Source organism: Chenopodium album, chromosome 26, assembly GCF_948465745.1.
Source record: "Chenopodium album chromosome 26, dcCheAlbu1.1, whole genome shotgun sequence".
Classification (NCBI taxonomy): Eukaryota; Viridiplantae; Streptophyta; class Magnoliopsida; order Caryophyllales; family Amaranthaceae; genus Chenopodium; species Chenopodium album.
In genome coordinates, this window is record NC_137859.1 from 19,285,551 (window position 1) to 19,308,327 (window position 22,777).

The following is a 22,777-nucleotide window of genomic DNA, read 5'->3' on the forward strand; positions in this document are numbered from 1 at the left end:
ACCATACCTAATAAAATAAACATTTCGCAAAAATATATGAACACTGAATAAAATGAACATTTAGTATAAAAAATTAACACGAAAAAAATGAACACGTCAAAAAAAATATGAACATGTAGTATATTCAATGAACATGATTTTCATATAGGTTCAAATAAATTATGCGAAGTATATAATTACTAACGAAATGTAAGGATAAAATAAACCGTTAAATATGTTCAATTATCATGTACTAAATGTTTATTTTTTTTTACAAAATGTACAAATTTAAAATACTGTGTGTTCATTTTTTTTTTTTTTTATACAGAAATTATACATAAGTTCGGTTGTATTGTTTTAGCTCCAAGAATTTGAATATCCACCTTGAATCTTATTTTGATTCATCATAAAGACAATATATCAATCTATAACATGGTAGATTAGGAATCACAAATGTAAAATTGATAGAGATCAACAATTTTATAATATTCACATATTTGTTAAAAAAAAAAACTCAAATTTACTTCAAGATTCACCATCGTGACGAAGATGATGACAATGGAGAATGCTAAAATGGTGACAAATTGGAAAATACCCAATTTAGATGGATAAAGAAGTGTAAAAATTGAAAAAATTTAACTAATAATGAAAGGAAAAAAAGAGGAGAGAGAAAATTTTGAATGAAAAAAGAAAAAAGAGGAGAAAGAAAGTTAATAGAGGTAAGAAGAAGGAGAAAAAGAGAGTTAGGATTAAGGAAGGAAAAAAAACGTATGTTCATTTTTTAAGTGCTATATGTTCATATATATAGCTGTTGCAACTATCTTAGGCTATCTTAGACCTACCACCACCACCCATCTAAAACCACCGTCGATATCCACCTAAACCACCGCCGAAACCCACCTAAAACTACCGCCGAAACCCGAAAAAATTAACAAAAAAAAGAAGAAAAAAAAAATTAAAATCCCAACACCCTAAACCTGAACTTCAACAGCCAAACCCTAACCCAAACCCATACCCAGATCCAAGCACCTAAAACACCCAAACCCTAACCTAAAACTACAACACCGCCACCGACAAGTCCACCACCACCACCGCAATTCAACCACAATTCACTATAAAATTAAAAACAAAATCTCAAAAAACAAAAATAAGTAAGAAAAAAGGTACATACCTTGAATTTCACTCAAAAAACCCCAAAATTGGCTCGAATTTGGGTTTTAAAGGTCAAATTCGAACCTGGAAACTCTAGATCTAAAGTTTTCAGGGTCGAATTTGACATGAAAAACCATTTATTTCTAAAAATTGGCGAGAAATCGACTTGAACACCACCAACCAAACTCACCGGCGTCTTGAACACCACCAAACCAAACTCGTCGGCATCATGAACACCATGGCGGCGGGTGGTAGTGTCGGCGGTGGAAAGAGAAAGGAGTGAGAAGGAGAACGAGAAGGAGCGGAGAAGAGAAGGAGGAGAAGAGGGGACGAAGAAGAGGAAAGAGAAGGAGGAGAAAAGAAGAGAGGACGAAGAAGAGGAAAGAGAAGGAGGAGCAGAGAAGATGAGAGAGAAACAGAGAAGGGGGAAGTAAGAGAAAGGGAGGCGGAAATGAGGAGAAGGGGGAAATGAGGAGAAGGGGTGCATTTTTGGGTTAGACCAAAAATCAGTTTTAAATTTTTTTAAAATTATTTTACGACGGAAATTTCCGTCGGAAATTTCCGACGGACTACAAACCCGTTGGAAATTGTAATTTACGACAGAAAATTCCGTCGGAATGAACATTTATTCCGACGGATTTTTAATCCGTCGGAAATTTCCGACGGATTTTTAATCCGTCGGAAATTTCCGACGGAAATGTTTAATTCGTCGGAAATATACGACGGAACAAAAATCCGTCGGAAATTTTGCTTTTTCCGACGGAATTTCGAGTCCGTCGTAACCAATCCGTCGGAATTAGCCTATTTTCTAGTAGTGCCATCAAGAATGCTCATCGGAATTGAGAAACATTGCATAGTGTAGGTCGGAATGGCCTGGGCAATTGACTTGAGTAAAACTTCTCGGCCCGCTTGTGATAAAAAGTTTCCTTTCCACCCCTTTAATTTCTTCCAGATTCGATCCTGAATATTATGGAACACCTGTTTCTTGGAAGTACCAATGTAAGTCGGCAAACCAAGATATTTTTCATGTCCTTCGACAGCCTTAAAGGATAACTTCATCTGAAGCATATTCTTCCGTTCTTGCTCAATGTTTCGGCTAAAAGACACTTCTGACTTGTCCATATTCAGTTTCTGACCAGAAGCCACCTCATAAGTGGATAGGATCCCCAACACATTTTCAACCTCTTCCTCCGTCGCTCTAAAAAAAAGGAGACTGTCGTCCGCAATAAATAAATGCGAAATAGGATTAACATGTCTTCCTATTTTCACACCGTGAATAAGATTCCTTTTCTCCGCATCTCTAAGAAGGGTCGAGAGACCCTCCGCACACATGATAAAGAGAAACGGTGAGAGAGGATCCCCTTGCCTTAGCCCTCTACTCGGCTTAAATCTCCTTGATGGTTTCCCATTGACTAGGACATCAAAATCAGCAGAGCTCACACACCTCATAATCAGCAAAACAAATTTCTCCGGCAAACCCAATTTAATCATCATTTTTTCAAGAAATTCCCATTCAACCCTATCATAAGCCTTACTCATGTCGAGTTTAAGCCCGAGAAAACCCTTCTTCCCTTTCTTTTTCTTTCGGAGGTAGTGAAAACACTCATACGCTACCAAGACATTATTTGTGATTAGTCTCCCAGGAACAAAACCACTCTGCGACTCATGAATAATTAAAGGTAGTACTAGCTTGAGGCGATTAGCTAATACTTTACTGACAATTTTATACAACACATTACACAAACTAATAGGTCTGTAATCAACAGGAGACTCACAGTCTTTTTTTTCGGAATTAATACAATGTGAGTCTGATTAATAGAACCTATATCACCATCATTATTCAGAATACTCAACACTTTTTCAATAACATCAACACCAACGATATCCTAGAATTTTTGAAAGAAAATTGCAGACATACCATCGGGGCCCGGGGCCTTTGTCGGATGCATCTGAAAAAGAGCGGTTTTGACCTCCTCGGCATTAAAAGGGGCTACCAAGTTGTTGTACTGTCGATCAGAGACAATTTTCTCCACCTTCTCAATGACAGGTTCCGGCTCTATGTGGCTATTCCCAGCAAAAAGGCCCTCGAAATAGTTCACAAAAACTTCCGTAATTTGCTCTTCATCAACAAATTCATTCCTTGCTTCGTCTTTGATTTTTTTTTATGTTGTTCCGTTGGGCTCTTTGCTTGGTCTTCGTGTGGAAGAAGGTAGTATTTTTATCTCCATGTTGCAACCAATCTTGCATGCTTCTTTGTTTCCAATACATCTCCTCCCTTTTTTCAAGCTCATCCATCCTGTCATCAATTGCTTTCATTTGGGCTATCACTTCCTCAGTTTGAGTTTCTTCCATAAGCTTCTCCATTTGCCCCCTACACGCTTGTAATTCTTTGATGAAATCACCAAATTTCTCCCTACTCCATGCACTCAGACTAGTCGAGGTAAAATCAATTTTAGAGCAAATATCACCTCCTCTATCCCACGCCTCTGAGATAATATTAGCACAATTTTCATCACGGAGCCACATCTCCTCAAACCGATAGAGCTTTTTTTTCTTTTTTTTTCTTTGGAGTGGTCAGGGCCTCTTTTATGCATAAGAGAATTGGAAGGTGATCCGATTTCCTTTTTGAGAGATGTGAAACAAAAGAGCCCGAGAATTGATCCCTCCACCCCCGATTTGCAAGAAAACGATCAAGACGTTCTTGGATGTTCTCTACCCCTCCTCTATTATTCGACCAAGTGAAATCATGACCGATATACCCAAGATCCTCAAGATTACAATAGGTAACAGCATCCCTGAAAATGTCAGCTTCTTCATCACAGAAAATACGGCCACCTAGCTTTTCATTGGACTGCAGCATGAGGTTAAAATCTCCACCGCAAAGCCACGGACCACCACTAGCATCCCTTAAGTGTTTTAGTAGCAACCTTGTCTTCTCTTTATTTTCCTCCTCGGGGTAACCGTAGATGCCAGAGAACCTCCACCTCCCTTGCTGATCAGAGCTCATCATCACATCAATGTGGTTTTGAGCTCATCATCACATCATCACCTCCACATCTAAAGAGCTCTTCCACATTAAGGCCAGACCACCCTTTCTCTTCCTGCCTTCCCCTTCACACTCTACAACTAAAGCACAATCAAACTTTGTTTTTTGTTTTATTTTTTCAAACTCAAAATTTTTGAGTCGAGTTTCTGAAAGAAAAACCATTTGAGGGCATTCAAGGAAAACGATCCTCTTTAAAGCATTAACTGCAGGGGTACCCCCTAAACCCCTACAGTTCCACGAAATGATGTAGCTCATTGATCACCGAGACCCCTTTGGGTGGGGCCCGCCACACTAAAATTTCCCATAGCTACTGCTCTTTTTTTATTGCTTCCAACACCCTCCATATTACTACTCTCAATGCTCACTCCTACTGCCAAATTTCTTTTTTCCCCTAATAAATTCACATCACCCTCCATACTAGCATCAACATCCCTCACCTGACGCTTCCACCCTTTCTTTTGGACTTTTTCTATTAAATTCTTACTCACTACCCCATCTAACTTCTTATACTCCTCCCCCCATCTTGAGCACTTTTAAAAATAAAAACATACATCACCTCCTTGCTCACTTCTAGGAACGAATTTATCCCCCTCAGAAGGACTCAAAATAACATCCCCCAATTAGTCAAGCATGCACCTCATTCACCTGCTCTGTCACAACAACCTTTGGAGTTGCTTTAGTTTTTGGCTTCGTGACAAAAAGAGCCTTTGCACAGCTTATATCCTTTCCCTCCATCTCCTCCCTTCCTCCAACATTATACTTCCAAGATGATGCCTTCAACCACGAGCCATAAGGTAAGACTGGCTCTTCAATGTCTTTAAATTCTTCACAATCTTTCACTCCATGACCCATCATTCCACAACAAAAACAGAAGAGAGGTAGTTTTTCATACTTCACTTCAAAGGCTTCTTCAACACCTCCTCTTAATTTCAGCCTAACTTGCTTGAATAAAGGTTTACGAACATCCACAAGAACACGAATCCTAATGGACTTATTGATCCCCACCTTCACTGCTGCATCTAGTTTAACAACAACACCAATTTTATTACCTATTTTTTCAACATTCGCAAGATTCAGCCTTCCTTTTAGTGGAAGGTTATACACTCTAATCCACATTGGCAGGAAAAACAATTCAATATCTGAGGGTTTTAGTGAGTCAGTAGTTTCACCAAGAATCAAAGCATGACGGTCGAAATGCCAAGGTTGATTATCAAGAACACGTTGCTTATCCCTCCAATGATAAAATTAAAACAAGAAACGGTTTTTGCCAATATTTGAAATATCCACACCATGTTTGGGCTGCCAAACTCCTTTAATAGTCGTAATGAAAGCATTGACATTAATAGTACGACTAGTCCAGATGTTACCTACAAGGGCGAGTTCAATACGAGCGTCTTCATCATCCTCCCCTGTATCGTCCCAATCAATTGCATCATTGGGATCATCCCCTGCATCAGTCAGTTTTTTGCTATTAGTGGCGGTTTCCTTCTCCACTTGTGTTAGGGTTTTATCCGTCTCCGCCATTGCAAAGGAAAAGAGACAGATTTAGGCACGAACTATCAAGAAAATTAAGGAATTGCGAAAATCTCGATTAAAAATCGAGAAGAAACCTTGAGAAACAAGGAAAAACTAGCCAGAGAAGCTAGAACGCACGCCCTCCCAAGGAAAACCTAGAGGGAAATTATAATAATCATTTAATGTGCAACTGTAGGGAATATTTCAAGCATTATGATAACCCCAAACTTGAACCCCACTGTGATCATACACTAAAGTACGGTGGCGTTCCAAAGGGAAAGAAAAAGAGCAAAAAGAGTCGCCAACAAGTTTTAGGAACTTGTAAACCCAAAAGACAATCCAAAAGGACCATCAACTACTCCATAAGGTCTTGAACCAAACAGGGTCCGGGGATGAGGGTACGAATCCAATCTACAAAAGAAAGGACCCGCCCTATAAAATAGGCCTCTACTTTGTTCTGCTCGTATTCATGTGCGCTTTTCGAATAACATACAAACATTATATTAAACCTACCCTGTTTATCTATGTTGGTTGAAATTAATGCACAAATAAATCTATTATTGGCGATCACTTGAGTTAAAATCACATTAGCCTAAACCAAATTAATAATTATCTTATTAAGCGTGATTTCAAGTACAAATTCCCTTTAACAATCATAAAAGGTGTGATCAAGCAATAACAATAAAATAATATCAAGCAACATAATAATAAACAAAATATTAATAATGATGATAATAGCATGATAAGGCATAATAAAGCTTAATAATAATAGCAAGATCCTAGGCATGATACTAAGAAGATTAATAACAAATCCTAGCATGTCACTAAACAATAAAGATCAAAGCTTTAATCCTAACATGGTACTAACATGACAACATAATATTAGAAATAAGTAAAGGCATCCTAAACATGATACTAAAAAGCATAAAATAACATCCTAACATGATACTAAAAAGCATTAAAAGCATCCTAACATGATACTAGGAATCATAAAACAATAATAAGCATGCGATCTACATTGTTAATAAAATAGGGAGTAAGCTAATCTACTTACTTTGAAGCCTCGTACCTCTTTCTAATAACAAAATACACAAGTTAGTAAACTTCAATAAAAATCAATAAAGAACAATTAAAGAATTAAATTATAACTAAATTAAATAAAGTTTTGACTAGTTTTGGACCAAACCCTCAGAAATTATCAAACCTTACACGTCTAGCGAAGGCAACTTCAAACTTGGCTAAGAGATTCTAAGTCTTGTGAATGCGGAATATTGTGTGTGAAAAGCCAGTTTAGAAAGAGAGGGAGAAAGAAAGCATATATTGCTCAAGAGAGAAAAGAGAGAATTAAGGAAGAGTTAATGAGAATTGATGATTCTGAAAAACAAGGATTCGGACCCTATTTATAAGAAAATAGTCCGGAAAAATCATAGAATTTGATAAGAAATAAAACTACACGCTGTCGCCAGGAATCGACTCTGTCGCGAGGCGACAGGGTCTGTCGCGCGGCGACAGAATCTGTCGTGTGGCGACAGACTTGTCGTTTGGCGACAGACTTGTCGTTTGGCGACAACCTGTATTAGCGCGTTTTCTTCACGCGGAATCCGATCTTTAATCAACTTGATCTACGGAATCCGTACAGAAGATAAAATATGTATTTTTAAGATAATAAAACGATATTTTACTCCAAATAAAAGTCTATTTTAAAATAATTAATTATTAAATCTAATAATATTAGAATTAAAAAGAACTTTCTAGAAATTTCTAGAAAACTATAATTAATCCTAATAATTTTAGGAATAATAATTAACATTGGGCCCTCCTCTAGATCATTGGGCCGTACTTAAATAATTAACCAGGCTCAGTTTAGTATTTTGGCCATAACTTCCTCAATATTCATCGGAATTGGGCTTATAATATATCATTGGAAAGGTCTTTTTGAGCCCCATCCAACTACACTATTATTAGACCTAAATTATGGACCAAAATAAACTGGTTCGGCTATTTTCAAATAAATAAAGTTATTTTCAAAAACAGAGAGAAGAGAACTTTAATTAAAACTAAACCGCAACACTCGACTTTTCAACACTTTCACCTAATTCGATAACAGTACAACGTGAAAGGAATTCATCACTGGGTTTGGTTTTGGAGAGACACAAATGGGTGTCTCAGAAGCCCCCACTTTGACTGAGTTTGAAGAAACTTGTGTTTCGAAAAACGAGAGTCAAAGTATCGATAGGGACGGAGAATGATTCAAAATGTTCTGCAATTCCAAATCATTCTTATAACGCCGATACCTGTAAAACAATGTTAGTTAAACAGATAAAAGAGTTAAGAAACGCGTATCTTGCACCGTCGAGCACACGTCTTTGGGGTAACCGTTTTGCTGCATTTTGACGACCTTCTACAAGCTAGAGAACGCCATCTTGCTGTTTTTGATGTTCACTCATCTCTGAACAATGGAGTCTTTTTTGAGGATTGTTCACTCGTCTCTGAACAATGGAGCTTTGATGATATGTCCACGCGTCTCTGAACAAAAGAGCTTTGATGATATGTCCACGCGTCTCTGAAAAATAGAGCTTGATAGAATGCCCACGCGTCTCTGAACAAAAGAGCTTTCTTGATATGTCCACGCGTCTCTGAACAATAGAGATTGATAGAATGCCCACGCGTCTCTGAACAAAAGAGCTTTGATGATATGTCCACGCGTTTCTGAACAAAAGAGCTTTGATGATATGTCCACGCGTCTCTGAACAAAAGAGCTTGATACTTGAATGTTTGTTGCGATCGTTCGGTTGGCTGCGAACAGGAGCTTTGCTGAATGGTTGTATCTTGTAAAAATCAAAAGAATTGCCAAAAGACTTTGCTGGTGTTTTTCTTAGGGTTGACCTAAGGCTTGATGTGTTTCTTAGGGTTGACCTAAGGTGAATGATTGACTTGAGGTTAACTCAATGTGACTGACTGACTTGAGGTTGACCCAAGGTGAATTGACACGACATGACTCAATGTACATGACTCGTGTAGTGTGCGACTCGAAATGCAAAAAAGAAAAAAATTTCCGTCATTTTTGTGGAGGGTACCGACTTTCTCCCGAAAAAGAAAGACGCGAAAAAGAATCGAAGTGTTTGATGGTGCATGTTGAATGAGCTTAGTCAAGTATATGCATTTGATACTATCCCTCAAGGTGCAAGGGATTAATTCATCCTAAACTATTTTAGTTGACTCGATTATGAAAGCATTTAGGTAACTTAGGCACAGAGGCTAAGCACTTCATACTTTGATACAATGATGATTATAAGTGATGAGTGATGTGTGATATGATAAAGCTGCTTCAATGTTATGTTAAGATTTCATGACAAAAGGTTCCTAGTTGGAAGTCTATTTAGTCATGTATCTGTGATGTGTGTGAAAGTGACACTAAAGTTAGGCTACAAAGGCTAAGTGTATGGAAAAGTATTATTTGATAAGAGTCAAATAATGATGACTCTTAGGCTAGGTAGGCAAATGATGTAAGGATCAAGCCCCCAAGTCTAGCTCTAAGTAAATAGGGATGAGCATTGGAAATCCCTTGATATGATGATCAAGGTGTAAGTGTGTGAATGTGAAAATGAATGCATTTTTATTATGGCCGCACCTCAATATGAGGTTGCCTACGTATTCGTTAGGAATCAGGCCAAACGTAGCTCTAGCCGAACCTCGCACAAGTGTGTGTATACCTCAAAAAGGTCTTTTTAAGGGTTGTAACGTGGTTAGGCTAAAGGTTAGAGAAGAAGGGGATAAAGGCTCAAGACCCTAAATAAGCCCCCTAAGGTGTGCAACCTTGCTTTTAATTTGAATCTTTGTATTTTTATGCTTGAGGCTTTCTCACTTTTGAGCTCTTTTTTTTTTATTATTATTTTTTTTGCTCTTCTTTTATTTTGCTTTTGCATTTTTATATTTTTATAAGTGTGGGCAATCTCGATCATGCGGTCTATCACTTACTTGGCATTCATGTTTCTCAGGCACGGTACCGAGCACTCGATAAGAGACGCAATCTGAGACATGTTCTTATCAAAGACATTTTCATATCAAAGACATTGGAACACTTGCCCTTTTGTACACTTTTATTCATTTACTTATTTTTATTTTATTCTTTTGAGATCGCTCAAGCTTTTGTATTTAGAACTTGCATAAGTTACACACCATCTCATCCCAAGGTTAGTAGATGTGGGTTGAAAAATGAAAGGTCTATCGTTAGACAAGGCTCAAAGTGGTTTAAAAAAAAGGATTATATATTTAAAGGGTGAAGATGATATGACATGGCTACAAGGGGTGCCTCAAATCATTGGTATACCTTGTACTTAATTCGGCGATTTTTTTTTTGACAATGTAATGCAATGATCATATTCAAGAAAATAATATACTCATTTTATTAAAAGGAAAAAAGTAAATGAAAGTCCTACAAAGTAAAAACTAGGGGAAAATGAAAGGTGCCTATGCTAGACTTTATTGGGGAAAGGAGAAAAAAAAATAAAAAAACAATAAAAAAAAATAGAAAAAAGAGGTCACGAAATCTTGTCGTTGAAGCTCGCCTCTTGTCTTGTGCTTTATCATCACTCGGTCTTCTTGCCGACTGGAGGCATAGGAAGCTTGTTATTGTCGATCAAATATTGGATGGCCTCCTTTAGCTTCCAACAGCTCTCAGTAGTATGACCCCTGCCCTGGTGATACTTGCAATATGCATTGGGATTCCAGCTAGCCGTCCTCCTTTCGACATGTGGATCCCCAAACGGTCCAATTGGAGTTATAAGACTTTTTGCATGTAAACGATCAATGCGGTGTCATAACTTATACCAATAGGTGTGATATTTCTCATTTGTCCTCGTTTGTTCATGGCAAGGATCTCATCCAAGTCAAATGTGCTAACGTTATTTGAATGGGTAGTTTTGGAAGAAGAAAGATTGTCGTTCTTCTTTCCTTTCCAGCCACTGTTATTATTGGTACTATTTTTGGCCTTCCTGTTGCTAAGAGGAGTGTGAATGTGATTTGAATTAATGAGGTTTTCCATGGTCCGTTTTGCCCGTGGCTTAGGAGCATTGAATTCTTCATTGAATCCTTGGTGAGAATTTTGTTCGATAACCATTATCCGACTTGTTAATCCTTCTACCACATTCAAGAGCATGACAATGGCCTCTTGTAGTTTTCGAACATCTTCTTTTAGACTTGACAAATTTTCCTCGATATTATCTAGGAAAGACCCTTCGTCTTCCTCAATCATGGCTACTTCATCAATAGAAGTTATACAAGTCATATCGATCATGGGCTCACCTACAGGTGTGATAAGGAGTGAAGGATTGAAGGATGTTTGATCTTCTGTGATGGCTAGAATCTCGAAAGTTTTATTTTCATCAATCAGGTCCTGAATAGCTTCTTTGAGTTTCCAACACTCCTCAGTGTCGTGACCCCTTCCTTGATGATATTTGCAGTGTTTACTAGGATTCCACTTAGGTGGCCTGGCTTCGGGAACTGGGTCTTTGATAGGTCCTATGGGCATGACCAATCCTTTGTGGTGTAGTTTTTCGAAAGTTGTTTCATAACTCATACCGAGTGGAGTGAACACTCTTTTTGACCTTTGGATTCGCAGCTTAGAGGTGTTCGTAGCATGTACTTCGTTAATGGGAGAGGAAGAAAAGGGATGGTCGTTCTTCTTTCCTCTCGCACTATTATCTTTCAGAAGGTCATCTTCAATGTCAATACCTATATTATACACAGCCTGGAAAGTATTCAAGTTGTGTTGATATTTTAAGTGCTTTGCATATTTTTCTTGAAGGTTCTTGATGAACATCCTGACAGACTTTTTTTCACTAGGTACTTCAACCATTTTTGCAGTGGTTTCTTTCCATTTATTAAAGAAGGAAGTGAAACTTTCATTTTCTTTTTGCTTTACAATTTCAAGCTCTCTATGATCAGTTTCAATTTGAATATTGCATTTATATCTTTCAATGAAAGCACTTACAATAGACTCCCAACTAGAGGTCTTTTCTTTATCAAGTGAAAAGTACCACTGTTGACATACAGCTTCTAAAGACAAAGAAAATACAGAATGAAAAGCTTTCTTGTCTATTCCCTTAATGTTCATTATAGTTTCAAAAGCTCTTAAATGAAAATAAGGGTTATCCATAGCCTTAAATTTAGGGATGTCATTGGGATTGAACTTCTGTGGGAGAAGGTCCTTATCCACCGAGACCCCTTGTGAGCTAATCTCTTGGAATCTAAAGTCATTGGACAGCTTGCCCAAGCTTTCCTGGATTAGGTCCATTTGTTTCTGTTTTTCAGGATTACTTATTTGCAGCGATAAGTTTTGTAACATCTCAGCCAAGTTGGTTACCTGTCCCTTGACCTCATTAAGTTCTTCTAGACTAGCCATTGCCTTCTTAGCTTTCCTTTTCCTACCGATTGGTTTGTCAAAAAGTAAAACTTGAACAAAGGTGTTGTCCTTGATTAAACGCCCTTCTCTCCTTGACCAAGTACTGTAGAAAGGGAAATTAGGGATAAGTTTCATACCAATTATTTTGACTCAAGCTTTATTCAACATGCAATATATGGGAAAAGATTATGGAAGAGTGAGAGGTATGATATGCATGGGGAAAGAATGTAGTGAGTGGGAAGATGATGGAGATGGAGAAATATTGAAGAATTAGGAATAGAATGAACCCCCCAATTCAAATGACGGAAAAACGACTCATGCATGAACCTAAGACATGGTCATGGTGACATATACAAAGTGTGTGCTAAGACTAATGAGTGTAGGTGACACGTTAAGACTTGTGTCATGACCATGTGGCTAGACTATGTAACTAGACTTAAGCAAAGACTAAATTAAGACTTCACGTATATGCATTAAACTAGACAGGCTGTGGTATTTTAGTCATAACTTTTAATCCGTGACTCTAATTGGGACGAAACCAACGCCAAATTAAAGATAAAACTCGGGGCTACAGATCCATAGGTTGTACGACTCGTGGTTTGACAGGCTAAAGTCGTATCACCTAATCAAAAGTATTACCTGAGTCCTCTAACTAAAGTAGATAGGGAAGTAGGGTCGAATCCACAGGGAAACTGGTCTTTCTACTCCTAATTAATTAATATAATCTAAATTATTACGGTGACAAATTGTTGTTTTTAATGTGAAACTATACTATAAAGATTAAGTTTAGGGAGAAAGTCGATAATAAGAAGGCCTAGGGTCATAGGTTCACCAATAATTAATATTCCGGGATAAAACATAACAATCAATAATAAACATTGCACAAATAACATGATTAACAGGCTCTCGCAATTTATTAATCATCATAGATCTAACAGGCTCTCGCAATTTACTAGATCTAAGTTCCTATTGAAAATAGCCCTTAATATCAAATTAACATCTGCTCGATTCATCAATTTGAATATTGCTAAACATTCACAATCAAATTACATCTGCTCGATTCATAATCTAATTGCAAAGAATTAAAACAATTCAATAAGAAATTATCATGCAATATCAATAATCAACAATAATAAATTATCCCTTCATATTGATTATGGATCCCCATAAACCCTAGAATTAAACTACTCAGACATAATTAAAACTAAACAAAACATAATAATTAAACTAGACATGAAGGAATAGAATGAATAAAATACTGAGATTAATTAAAAGAGAAATCGTACCAAGACGGCGGAATTACAATAGAGTTAAGGAACGAGAGAGAATAAAAGTCTAGAGAGAGAAAGTCTAAGTAGAGAGAAAGAGAGTAAAAACTAGAGTAAGAGAGTAATGAAGAGATGCCTAAACTTGCCTAATAATAACGTATTAATACTAAACAAACATTGTTCGCTAAACAAAACTGAACGGAGATCACTAATCCCATAAATCCTACACGCGCCCGGTCGGGCAAGGGGTCGCCCGACCGGGCCCGCCTTTTCTCTCCAAGATTGGCTTCTCGCGCCCGTCCGGGCGCGTCTTGCTTCGCCCCGCCCGGCCGGGCGCGTGCTCCGGGCGAAGCTCCTGGGGCTTGGGCGAGGCTTTTGGGCCTCGAATCTTCCTCCCTTGGGCCTCCGAACTTGGCCCAATCCGAGCTCCCTCCTTGGATCTTCATAACCGAGCCCTTAGTCACCGATTTGATACCTCCGATCGGTCTTGGGCTATCGAACGTGGTCGCGGTCTTCCAATACTTGTAGATGCTCCTCGAAAAACCCGGGAAAATGCTCCAAGTACGCAAATTCCTACAAAACTCAAGCAAAACTACCAAAGCACTGGAAAACGCAAATTAGTAATAAAAGTGGCTCGTAGGAGCCAAAAACACTACTAATTACGACCAAGGGACGGGGATAAATATGTATATAAAATGAACACATCAAACTCCCCCAAGCCAAACCTTTGCTTGTCCCTAAGCAAAGAGCTCCTCAATGAACAATAAAACATGCCTCACCCCAATATAAAAAATCAAGCACAAACAATTCAAGACAAATCAAATGAACTGCTTCAAAATCAACCAATCCTATCCATCTAATCACCCTTCCTCCCCAACAATTGTCAAGTAGAGCAAACCACAAGAGCATATAGAATTCAAGACTAGTGCTCACACACTCAACTCTCATTTATGTGGCGAGTAAAGATGTACTCGATCGCTCTCCGTCCCAACCCCTTTAATGTGAACAATGCCCTCCCAAACTCACAACACTCGTGTGTTTTAAAAGATATACACTCAACCTAATAGTCGACTCGGAATATGTCAAGTCATAACTTGCATTGATAAACAACACTTTCACATTTACACAACTCTATGCACAAGGTCAAAAGGTCTTTTAAAGCTTGTAACGTAAAGCTAGGGTGAAAGGGTAGGATAAATTTGGGAATATGTGAGAGAAAAGCTATGCTAAAAGGGAGCCATATCCTAATAAACCCATGATCAAATATAATGATCATAATCATCTCCAACAAAACTAACTCCAACACAAATCCACCAAATATACTCCAATCATAAAAACCAACCCAATACTTACAAAATTCACTCATAAAAATATGATAATATAAACTAGAGTGAATAAACAAACTCAAACTCAAATATTTACAATGAAACTCAATTTTTCTCTTTTTTTTCTTTTTTTCAACCTTCACTTAGAACATTTGAACATTAAACACTTTTTTTCTTTTTTCTCTTTTTTTTTCATTTTTTTTTCTTTTTAGAAGTTCACTTTCTTCTTTTTTTTTTTATTTCTCACCTTTTTTTTTTGAACTTCTTTTTTTTTCATCACACTTTTATTTTTCCTCAAATATATACACAATAAAACTCATCAAAACAAAAATATGATCAAGAACAAATAACTTCTCAAACCCACCCAAATTGGGCAAATAATGTGCACACTACAAACTCCCTCACCTCACTCACTAATAGCTCCCCCAAGCCAAGCTTGGGACTAGTAACCAATGGGGCAAACATGGCTTGTAATGTGGCTAAAAAAAATAAAAGGGCACAAGCAACAACATGGGTAGCAAGAAGGGAACAAATGTATCTAAATAAATCTGAAGGCTACCTAAAGAACAAATGCCTTCGTCCTCCACATGTGCATAATATTGAGTCATGAAACACTACTCATAGTTGCAAACCAATACTCAAATTCATTGACATACCAGGAACTAATCACATTCCTAACCAAATCAACTAGTCAAGCACTTTATTCACAAGCAGTTGGGCAAAATTGACGCATGTTTAGGAAATCCAAGTAACTAAACTTCAAATCATGATCAACAAATCCACAATGCTCAAAATTAAATACCAAGAATCAAAACAATTTTTCTCAAGTATGGGGCACAGGGAAGCATGATTTACAGTTCATTGGTTCGTATTTTTTATTTTTTTATTTTTCAATTTTTTTGTATTTTTCATATAAGGAAAACAATAAATTAATCTAAAAAGCAATAAATCTAAACTAACAAAACACACCAAAAATAAACAAAAATAAAGAAAAAGGAAGAAGAAAATATATACCAAATCCAAAAATCTCCCCCAAGCCAAGATCGGACAATGTCCTCATTGGCTCGAATGTAGCCCAGCTGGCTACTCATCCTCATCCTGGTCCATCCGTGAGGACCCACCTGCTCCACCACTGGAACCTGCACCATCTGCACCAAAGGAGCTACCACCAAAATAGTTAGCATGAAAAGTCCCCCCCGGCGGTCCCCCAAAAGGAATGTCCTGGCCGTACCCATGGAACGAAGAATAGTCTGTGTAAATACCATGGCAGTGGGATCCCTATCGTATCCCTGAGGTGGGGGCTGGAACCAGTCTGGGTAAACAGCATCGTCGGGAATGTTGCCCCGACGAGCGTAATCATCATAAATGGGGTAGAGTCCCCTACCCTGGTTCCTCTCTAGGTAGCCTAGCCTATGGTCGACAGAACCAATCATCTGTCTAAACTCGGTCTGGGTCTGCTCTATGCGACCTATGGCTTGGTCAATACTCTGCAAGTCCCAAACTGGGTCAGAGTCACCATGAGGGACGGAATAGGACTGTCGGGGTGGTGATGGTGGCTGTGGAATGGGCTGAACTACAGGCTGTGGCTGGGCCTGGGCCTGCTGTGGATCCTCGCCCCTAGCATGGGCAACTAACAGGGCATAAGTGTAGGACTCTTGCCCTGGGGGAAAGGCGGTCAGGTCTGGATTGGGCAAAGCAAAAATAGGCAAGGGTTGTTCAGTCCCTGTCCTAATGCACCAATGGGTGACCGTGCTCTCGTCTACCCGCAACCACCCAAGCTCCTCAAGGTACCTAGAGGTAATGTAGGTGTCGGGTCCCATGTTAGTCATGCGGTGGGGTCCACTCTCTACAAAACCGGCCTTCTTGATGGCTATCCTAGTGATAATGCCACCAAGACGGATGGGGGTAGTGTGGTGGTTGCTGGCCGTAGCATGCCTACCTAGGTGGTGGATGATATACCGGGCTATGTTCAATTTCCCGTACCCAAACATGTAATGGCCAATTACAGCTAATTCATTGGTCTGACAATTATGGGGTTCATTCCTACCTAGGAAACAGACACCGGCAAATCTTTGCCACATTTTAGGGACGGGGTGGTGGATAGGCCTAGCACTAGCATGTTGTGCAGAAACATGAGGAATACCAGTCAAAGCAAAATAAACATCCTCCATTTTAAACTCAGCATTCCATTGCCTATCTAATTCATGTTCCATTTCAAATAATTTACAGAATTCCACAAAAGAAAGAGTGATGTTTTTATTATTAAGCCTAAAAATTAATTTTGGACCACTTTTATGATTTTGAATAACAAGAGAAGACAAAAATTCACAAGTTAATTCACGGTATGTCGAATAATGCATATCTACAAATTTACACATACCAATATCATTCAGAAATCTCCTAACAAAACCATAAATACCTAAAGCTTCTAAAGTGGGACGGTGTAACCACCGTGAGGGAATTACCTCTCGTCCGTATAGCACCTCAAGCTTTTCCCGTTGCTCCGGCGTCGCGATCTTGATCGTCGGCCATTGTGCAAGTTGAAGAGCCGGGTCATATTGTTGGGATGACCCGCTTGAGCTACCCCCGAGAAAGTTTCTCGCTCTTTTAGCCGCCATTAGTGGTGGTCGGAAATTAATTTTTGTGGAAACTGAAAAAATTTGATATAGGATTGTAGAAGATGAAGAGAGGAGTAAGAATATGTAAAAAGTTTCGGATTTGGGTGAGAAATGGAGGAGAGATCTTACAGAGAAGTTAGAGGAAAATATGAACTTAGAGAGAGGAAATGGCGAAGGAAAGAATGGAAGAAGAAGGAAAGAAGAAGAAAAGAAAAAGAAAGGAAAGAAGAAGGAGGAGCCGGAAGAAAAGAATGTCGCGCCCGGTCGGGCGCGACTCTGCCCGATCGGGCGATCTTCGACCTCCATGGTTCTTCTCTCGCGCACGATCGGGCGCTTCACCGCCCGGTCGGGCGATTTTAATCAATTTTGAGTTCCTCTTCTCGCGCCCGGTCGGGCGTTCCTTTGCCCTGTCGGGCCAATTAAATGTCCGTATACGTCAACTCTCGCGCCCAGTTGGGCGAAACTCCGCCCGACCGGGCCCGAGAGCAAGGTTGGACGACTCAACTTTCTTCAAATTTGGCTAACTCTTTTCCTCTACTCTGTACCAAAAACTCATGAAATTCATTAAATTCCCTCCTCTCTCCTCTCATAAGAAAAAAAAAGAAAAAAAAACAAAAATAAAAGCAAGTAAAATACGGGTTGCCTCCCGCAAAGCGCTGGTTTATCTAGGTCCCGCACGACCTTCTTACCATCTTTGAGCTCATTTTGGAAGTGGAGTTAGGAGAGTCTCCTCCACATCTCTAATGGTAGCACCTTCATGATACACTTTCAACCTTTAGCCATTTACCTTGAACTACTCACCTTTGTCGTTCACCAACTCCACCGAACCAAATTTGTTCACCTTTGTGATAGTGAAGGGACCGGACCACCTAGATTTCAACTTTCCTGGAAAAATCTTCAATCTAGAGTTAAAGAGAAGAACCTTATCACCCGGTGCGAACTCTTTTGGTAGGATCCTCTTGTCATGCCACTTCTTGGTCTTCTCCTTGTAGATCCTTGCACTATCATATGCTGACATCCTAAACTCATCCAATTCATTGAGTTGGAGAAGTCTCTTCTTACCCGCGGCTTTAGAATCCATATTAAGCTCCTTTATTGCCCAAAAAGCTTTGTACTCCAACTCTACGGGAAGATGACATGCCTTACCATAAACTAGTCTATAAGGTGAAGTACCAATCGGTGTCTTAAATGCTGTTCGGTATGCCCAAAGTGTGTCATCTAGCTTCATACTCCAATCCTTCCTAGACTTGGCTACTACCTTCTCTAAGATCGCCTTGATTTCCCTATTAGAGACCTCAACTTGACCGCTAGTTTGGGGATGGTAACTAAGCCCGGTTCTATGATACACACCATATTTCCTAAGTAAGTTGTCCAGTTGTCTCTCGTGGAAGTGGGTACCCCCATCACTGATAATGGCTTGTGGAACACCAAACCTGGGAAATATGATCTTCTTGAATAGCTTGATGACTACCTTAGAGTCATTTGTTGGTGAGGCTATGGCTTCAACCCATTTGGACACATAGTCTACGGCTACAAGTATGTAACAATTCCCATTGGAAGATGGGAACGGCCCCATATAATCGATACCCCAAACGTCAAATATTTCAACTTCAAGAATCCCAGTTTGGGGCATCTCATGCCTCCGCGAAACGTTGCCAGTCCTCTGGCAAGGGTCACAAGCCTGCACAAAAGTGTTAGCATCTTTAAACATGGTAGGCCAAAAGAAGCCTGACTCGTTAATCTTAGCCACCGTTTTAGAGGGGCCGTGATGTCCACCATAGGGTGAAGTGTGGCAACTTGTAAGGACGCCATGAACCTCCTATTCGGGAACACACCTGCGAAATAATCCATCTGCACACTCACGAAACAAAAAAGGATCATCCCAAAAATAATGTTTAACATCAGAAAGGAATTTCTTTTTCTGTTGGTAGGACAAATTAAGAGGTAGAGTACCACCCACCAAATAATTAGCAAAATCCGCATACCAAGGGTGATTCTCTACTACTGCATACAGGTTGTCATCGGGGAACAAATCATCTATAGGAAGAAAATCCTTACCCTCATCATACCTGATACGTGACAAGTGATCTGCCACTACGTTCTCTGCTCCCTTTTTATCTCTTATCTCGATATTGAAGTCTTGGAGCAAAAGAACCCACCGGAGTAGCCTTGGCTTGGATTCCGCCTTAGCTATTAGATATTTCAAAGCTGCATGGTCAGTAAAAACAATGACTTTAGAACCAACAAGATATGATCTAAATTTTTCTAAAGCATATATAACAGCAAGAAACTCCTTTTCCGTGGTGGCATAGTTGACTTGGGCTTCATCTAAAGTCTTGCTTGCATAATAAATAGCATGCAGAACTTTATCCTTCTGTTGTCCAAGCACGGCTCCTAGAGCAAAGTCACTCGCATCACACATAATCTCGAATGGAAGGTTCCAATCGGGTGCACATATGATGGGTGCCGATATCAAAGCCTGCTTAATCCTGTCAAAAGCCTGAAGACACTCGTCAGTAAAAACAAAAGGGGCATCCTTAAGCAAAAGCCGAGTTAGTGGTTTAGCAATTTTAGAAAAATCTTTGATAAAACGGCGATAAAACCCCGCATGACCCAAGAAACTCCTAACTCCCTTAACATTAACTGGGGGAGGTAATTGCTCAATCACTGAAATCTTAGCTTTGTCTACCTGTATGCCCTTATCAGATACAATGTGACCCAAGACTACTCCCTCTGTCACCATAAAGTGACATTTCTCCCAATTTAGGACCAAATTGCATTCTTCACATCTTTTCAAGATTTTAGCAAGGTTAGTTAGACATGCATCGAATGAAGAACCATAAACACTAAAATCATCCATAAAGACTTCCATGATAGACTCTATGAACCCAGAAAAGATACTCATCATGCAACGTTGAAATGTAGCAGGTGCATTACATAAACCAAAAGGCATTCTACGATATGCAAAAGTGCCATAAGGGCATGTAAATGTAGTCTTTTCCTGATCGTCAGGGTGGATCGGGATTTGGAAAAATCCCGAATACCCATCCAAATAGCAAAAGAACTTATGATTTGCTAGCCTCTCAAGCATTTGATCAATAAAGGGGAGAGGGAAATGGTCCTTTTTAGTGGCGATATTTAATCTACGATAGTCAATGCACATACGCCACCCTGTAACATTTCTAGTGGGAATTAATTCGTTTTTATCATTTTTAATCACAGTCATCCCACCCTTCTTAGGAACCACCTGTACAGGACTTACCCATTTGGAGTCAGAAATAGGATAGATAATACCTGCATCAAGTAATTTCATAACCTCTTTCTTGACTACCTCTTGCATATTGGGATTCAACCTCCTCTAGGGTTGAATGCAGGGCTTGTAGTTGTCCTCTAAGTGTATCCTATGCATACAAAAATCTGGGCTTATACCCTTGAGATCATCAATACTGTACCCTATTGCCCTTTTATGGGTTCGGAGAACCTCTAGAAGTTGGGAAGTTTGTGGGTCATCAAGTGCAGTACTAATGATCACATGGTGCATTTCCTGCTCATCAAGGAAAACATATTTTAAATGAGAAGGGAGAGGTTTTAGTTCAGGTTTCTTCACCTCTGCAGGTTTTGATTCCTGAACCAAATTTACTACCTTCACACAATCATTAAGATCAAATTCCCCGGCAACGGCGCCAAAATTTGACAGGCTAAAGTCGTATCACCCAATCAAAAGTATTACCTAAGTCCTCTAACTAAAGTAGATAGGGAAGTAGGGTCGAATCCAAAGGGAAACTGGTCTTTCTATGTCATCCACCTCCTTGCTCCATACGCTCATGTCACCTGCAGACAAATTTTCACAAAGAATTTCCTCCAAGGGATCCCTTGCAAGAACCTGTGGTAAGCTCTCCTCACAAATATCATCCATTACATCAAGCACATCAATTAAATAACAGTTTTCTTCAAGCATTGGACCTTTCAAAACTTTCCCTAAATTAAAAGTGATATTATCATCGCCAACAGAAAGGGTTAGTTTACCATTTTTTACATCAATAATGGCTCCTGCAGTATGGAGAAAAGGTCTACCTAATATAATGGGAATTTGTGTGTCCTCAGCCATGTCTAAAACAACAAAATCAACAAGGATAAAAAATTTACCAACTCTAACAGGTACATCCTCTAAAATACCTAAGGGGTATTTAACAGAACGGTCTGCCATTTGCAATGTTATAGTAGTAAGTTTTAAATCACCCATATTTAATTTAGCACAAACAGACGATGGCATCACACTAACAGAAGCACCTAGATCACATAATGCTTTATCAATGAAAACATTTCCAATATGACAAGGGATAGAAAAACTACCGGGATCCTTTAATTTAGGAGGGGATTTATTTTGTAAAAGCGCACTACATTCCTCAGTGAATGCTACAGTTTCTACTTCATTAAAGGCCCTTTTCCTAGTCAATATGTCTTTCATGAATTTAGCATATGCAGGAACCTGAGTAATAAGTTCTGTGAAAGGAACTGTTACCTGCAAATTTTTTACTACCTCCAAAAACTTACCAAACTGCTTATCCAACTTAGTCTTCAAGTGACGGTTGGGGAAAGGTAGCTTGATAACTGGTGGTGCTTCCCTACTCTTCTCCTGGGGTGCATCCTTCCCTGAGGTTGTACCCTGCAATGAAACATCAGAAATATTAGTATCTGGGATTTTACCCTGCAGCCCTGCAGGGGAAATTGGTACAACGGAATCAAGATTAGCAATATTAATTAAATCAGGTTCATCCTCTTTGGGCATTTGGGGCCCATCGTAGTGAGAACCACTCCTTAGGGTGATTGCATTAGCATGATCCGTAGGTTGAATTCCCTGCGCTGGTAAAGCTCCCTGCTGGCAAGATTGAAGGGTAGAAGACAATTGGGCTATTTGGGTGTCCATGACTTTATTATGGGCTATAATAGAGTCAATCTGTTGGTCTCTACTCTCCATATGTTTTTGCATACTAGTCAGCATTGCCCTAATTTCTGATAAAGCAGGGTCAGAAGATGTAGTAGGGGCTTGTGATGGGGGTTTCTGGTTAGCATGAGGATGATAATATTTTTGCTGTGGAGGGGGTGCTTGTTGTGGTTGTTGTGGAGGTGGAGGATTTTGAACATTGGTGCTACGGTAAGATAGGTAGGGATGGTTCCGGTAGCCAGGATTGTAGGAATTGGAGTATGGGTTATTTTGCTTGTAGGTTTGAAAAGCATTAACTTGCTCCATTGAACTCCTGCAATCTTGTTCAAAATGACCTACACTTCCACAATTTTCACAGAAAGCATCATTAGCATTATTAGAACAGCAGAAACATTAGCAACAGAATTAGGATTGTTAGTAGTAAGGTTATCTAGTTTCTGGCAAATAGAAGTAAGCTGGGCTTGCAATAAACATGATGCTTGCCCTTGTTAGCATAACCTCTAGCATTCCCATATTGGGAATTATG

General features: G+C 39.2%; 1 pseudogene; it reads right to left on the reverse strand.

Annotated features, from left to right (window-relative positions):
- LOC145616920 (uncharacterized) overlaps positions 1-21,549 on the reverse strand; it is a 192,428-nt pseudogene extending 170,879 nt beyond the window's left edge.
- Positions 21,550-22,777: the final 1,228 nt, after the last annotated feature.